At 49.8% G+C, this 5,374-nt stretch overlaps 1 pseudogene; it reads left to right on the plus strand.

The window, feature by feature from the left end:
* Positions 1–351: 351 nt before the first annotated feature.
* LOC149875613 (olfactory receptor 52N4-like) lies at positions 352–4,394 on the plus strand (annotated as a pseudogene).
* Positions 4,395–5,374: the final 980 nt, after the last annotated feature.

The raw sequence follows: 5,374 nt of genomic DNA on the forward strand, positions 1-5,374 counted from the left end.
TGTTTTTACATCATTTCCCTCAAAGAAGCACATAAATACACTTGTCACTCAAATATTTTCCACAGAAAATCTTGTTTTCACAAAGAGACAGTGGGGAAAATATCAGCCAAAAGTGTGAAAGTATTGAGGGTCTTAAACTATTGGGTTTTAAAGGAAACTCTCTAACCCAGGTATACATGCCATCCATGCACACAGTGTACTATGTCCCTTGGGTTTTGGGATGCCTACTTAGAAGGATCTATGGAAATATTTGCTGTTGCTGCTGTCAGTATGTTCTCTTCCTCCCCAGAGATCAAAACCCGCTGAAAGTGGGATAGTGGGTAACATGATCGTCACACAACTGTCTTGACAGGTTTCAGTGGCACTCACCTCACCACCTCTATCTTCATCCTGAATGAGATCCCTGGCCGGGAAGCAGATCATATTTGGATCTCAATCCCATTCTTCTCCATGTACCTCATTGCCCTGGTGGGAAACTGTGGCCTCCTCTACCTCATCTGGATTGAAGAGGCCTTGCACAGGCCCATGTACTACTTCCTTTCCATGCTCTCCCTCACTGACATTGCAGTAGGCACATGCACAATGCCCAAGGTGATGTGCATCTTCTGGTTCAAGCTGAAAGCAATTGACTTTGATGCCTGCCTGGTCTAGATGTTCTTCATTCACATATTCACAGGGATGGAGTCTGGTGTGCTCATGCTCATGGCCTTGGACCACTATGTTGTCATCTGCTACCCCCTGAGGTAAGTCACCATCTTGACCAACCCAGTCATCACTGCCATGGGGCTGATCACTTTCCTCAGGGGGGTCATCCTGATCATGCCCATCCCCTACTTGGCCAAAAGGCTGCTGTACTGCCACACCAATGTCATCTCTCACACATACTGTGACCATGTGGCTGTGGTGAAGCTGGCTTGTGGCAGCATCAGGGTTGATGCCATCTATGGCCTCATGGTTACCATGTTAATTGGGGGCTTTGACATACTCTGCATCTCAGCCTCCTACATTATGATCTTCAGGGCTGTGCTGAGTCTCTCTTGCAAAGAAGCTCGTAGGAAGGCCTTTAGCACCTGCACAGCCTGTATTTCTACTATTACCATCTCCTACACACCAGCTTTCTTCTCGTTCTTCACACACCATTTTAGGGGTGTAAACTAGGCTCGTCGGGGGGAGGGGAAGATGAGGGTGGGGGAGGCTGTGGACCACCAAACCAGGTGGCACCCACAAGGACAGCCCAGCCTGAAGAAAGAGAGCTTTGGGAACGTGAAAGACAGGGGGTGGACAGCAATACGGCACAGGTAAGGAACGGGAAGGTTAGAGACAAAAAGCCCTTTAGGACTTGGAGCGAGGGGGTAGCAAAAGCACCAGTCACAGGGCTCAAGTGCCTATATACTAATGCTAGGAGCATGGGGAACAAGCAGGATGAACTAGCGCTCCTGGTTGCACTAAACGACTACGACTTAGTGGGGCTGACGGAAACCTGGTGGGATCCATCCCACGACTGGGCGGTACATATTGAGGGCTATAGATTGTACAGAAAGGACAGAGTGGGGAAAAGGGGGGGAGGGGTTGCGCTCTATGTTAAGGAGCAATATACATCAACCCTCATCAAGACTGAATCAAAGGATGAGGAAGTAGAAGGACTGTGGGTTAGGCTACATGGGGGGCAAGGAGAAAAGGAATTGGTGGTAGGGGTCTGCTACAGACCCCCACATCAAGGGGAAGAAATAGATTTGGGGCTCCTGAGGCAACTCTCAGAGACCATAAAAGCTAAAGAGGCGGTGGTCATGGGGGACCTAAACTACCCGGACATCTGCTGGGAGACACAGACAGCAAAGTCCCACCGCTCACGCAGGTTTCTAACCTGTGTACAGGACCTCCACCTGACGCAGGAGGTACATGGTCCCACTAGGGGGAATGCCTTACTGGATCTGGTATTGGCAACGGGGGATGACATAGTAGGGGACCTACAGATCGGTAGCCATCTGGGGGCCAGCGATCACCTAAAAGTACAATTCAACATAAGGCATCGAGTGGGTAAGGTAACTAGTAGGGTGAACGTGCTGGACTTTAGGAAAGCCGATTTCAGCGAACTCAGGCAATTAGTGAAGGATGCACTGCAGAGCAGTAGTTTTGAAATGATGGGAGCCCAAGAAGAGTGGCTGTGCCTTAAGGAAGCTATCCTTCGAGCACAAAGCGAGACGATCCCCGTGCGAGGTAAAAGAGGGAAAGGGGCCAGGAGGCTTCCCTGGCTGACCAGAGAAATCCTGGGCAGACTAAGGGCCAAAAGGGGAGCACATAAAAAGTGGAAACAGGGAGAGATCACCAAAGAGGAATATACCTCTTCTGCTCATGCTTGTAGGGAGGCAGTTAGACAGGCCAAAGCTACCATGGAGCTGAGGATGGCAACCCAAGTAAAAGACAATAAGAAATTGTTTTTTAGATATATAGGGAGTAAAAGGAAGGCCCAGGGAGGAATTGGACCCCTGCTAAATGGGCAGAAACAATTGGTGACGGACAGAGGGGACAAGGCTGAACTCCTCAACGAGTTCTTCGCCTCAGTGCTCCTAAGCGAGAGGCACGACAAGTCTCTCCCTGGGAGTGTAGGGAGGCAGCAGCAAGGCACCAGACTGCCATGCGTGGACCCTGAGGTGGTGCAGGGTCACTTGGAGGAACTGGATGCCTTTAAGTCGGCAGGCCCGGATGAGCTCCATCCGAGGGTACTGAAGGCACTGGCCGACATCATTGCAGAGCCACTGGCGGGAATATTTGAACACTCGTGGCGCACGGGTCAAGTCCCGGAGGACTGGAAAAGGGCCAATGTGGTTCCCATTTTCAAGAAGGGGAGGAAGGAGGACCCGGGTAACTATAGGCCAGTCAGTCTCACCTCCATCCTTGGCAAAATCTTTGAGAAAATCATCAAGGCTCACATTTGTGAGAGCCCGGCAGGACAAATTATGCTGAGGGGAAACCAGCACGGGTTCGTGGCAGGTAGATCGTGCCTGACCAATCTAGTCTCTTTTTATGACCAGGTCACAAAACGCCTCGACGCAGGAGGAGGGGTGGATGTCGTATACTTGGACTTCAGGAAGGCCTTTGACACGGTATCCCACCCCATACTGGTGAACAAGTTACGGGGCTGTGACTTGGATGACTGCACAGTCCGGTGGGTGGAGAATTGGCTGGAGGGTCGCACCCAGAGAGTTGTGGTGGATGGGTCGGTTTCGACCTGGAAGAGTGTGGGCAGTGGGGTCCCGCAGGGCTCGGTGCTTGGACCGATACTCTTTAATGTCTTCATCAGCGACTTGGACGAGGGGGTGAAATGTACTCTGTCCAAGTTTGCAGATGACACTAAGCTATGGGGCGAAGTGGACACGCCGGAGGGCAGGGAGCAGCTGCAAGGAGACCTGGACAGGTTAGACAAGTGGGCAGAAAACAACAGAATGCAGTTCAACAAGGAGAAATGCAAAGTGCTGCATCTAGGGAGGAAAAATGTCCAGCACACCTACAGCCTAGGAAATGACCTGCTGGGTGGCACGGAAGTGGAAAGGGATCTTGGAGTCCTAGTAGACTCCAAGATGAACATGAGTCGGCAGTGTGACGAAACCATCAGAAAAGCCAATGGCACTTTATCGTGCATCAGCAGATGCATGACAAATAGGTCCAAGGAGGTGATACTTCCCCTCTATCGGGCGCTGGTCAGACCGCAGCTGGAGTACTGCGTGCAATTCTGGGCGCCGCACTTCAAGAAGGATGCGGATAACCTGGAGAGGGTCCAGAGAAGGGCCACTCGTATGGTTAAGGGCCTGCAGGCCAAGCCCTACGAGGAGAGATTAGAGAAACTCGACCTTTTCAGCCTCCGCAAGAGAAGGTTGAGAGGCGACCTGGTGGCTGCCTATAAGTTCGTCAGGGGGGCACAGAAGGGAATTGGTGAGTATTTATTCACCAAGGCGCCCCCGGGGGTTACAAGAAATAATGCCCACAACTAGAAGAGAGCAGATTTAGATTAGATATTAGGAGGAACTTCTTCACAGTTCGAGTGGCCAAGGTCTGGAACGGGCTCCCAAGGGAGGTGGTGCTCTCCCCTACCCTGGGGGTATTCAAGAGAAGGTTGGATGTGTATCTAGCTGGCGTAATGTAGGCCCAGCACTCTTTCCTGCTTATGCAGGGGGTCGGACTCGATGATCTATTGAGGTCCCTTCCAACCCTAGCATCTATGAATCTATGAATCTATGTTCACATCATGTATTTCACCACATATTCACATCATTTTGGCAAACTTTTACATGCTCTTGCTCCCCATGTTCAACCCTATTGTTTATGGGGTAAATACCAAGCAGATCTGGGATAGTGTCTTTAAGCTATTTAAGGGAGGAAAGGCTGGAGGAAAGTGATGGGTATTACACAAAAATCAGGCTAATTATAGTTGGGGCAAAATGGCTCACCCTTTACTTTCTGATGTGAAAACAAGGTACAAGTAGCAGAATATGAGAAGGGTGGGGTGGGGGGGAGGGGAAGGGATTGCATCCACTGAAATTAGTCGGTGGCCGCTTTAGCACAAAGAAGTCCTTTTTTACCCAACAGAGTTAAGTCATGGACTTCATTGCCATAGGAGGTTGACAAGGACGAGTATAACCAGGTACAAAAAGGGCCTGGAGAAATGCATATAGGATAGATCTACTGAGAGCTATTAAATACAAGAATGAGGATGGTGTTTTCTGACATCTCTAAAGCAGATGCCAGGGATGCATTGACAGGGAATAGATTGCTCATCACGGTGCCCGCAGCTGATCAGCAGCAGAGCATTCTCCCACCATGTTCCCCGGCTCTGTAAATTGCCCCTGCTTACCATCTTCCCAAGCCCCAACAAGGTCATTTCAGGGTGCGTGTGTTTAATAAGGTTTCATACGCAGGCAGGGGTTTGTTGGTTGCAGGTGGGGAGATGCCTGTTGTGTAGTTCTTTCTGTATGTAGCTGTCTTGGAGACCCACCTGATAAAGGCAACAACCCTCATCCCGCTGTGGTCATTTGATGCACAAACAACATATTAAGAGGTCTGCAAATGTGACTGTGGCAATCATGATCAAACTATGGACCACATAACAACACTGTGCCCTCTATCCAAACGTGACATTGCAGAGATACAGTCCTTTTCCTTAAGAGCATTCGAGTGTTTAACTAGCCTTAAACTGGACTTATAACTGTTGCTTCAAGTCAGTCATATGAAAGATAAAGAAGTTTAGGATACTGGGGGCAAAAGACAGGAAGATGCTCGTACATCTGCTCTGAAGTGTCTGCTGGAGAAAATGCATGCATTTGTAGCCTATGGTATGCAGACTAAAACTGGGTTCCACCCAAAAGTGGCTTTGGGTCTA

The sequence above is a fragment of the Crocodylus siamensis genome, chromosome 1 (genome assembly GCF_052110815.1).
Source record: "Crocodylus siamensis isolate JL-2025a chromosome 1, ASM5211081v1, whole genome shotgun sequence".
NCBI lineage: Eukaryota > Metazoa > Chordata > Crocodylia > Crocodylidae > Crocodylus > Crocodylus siamensis.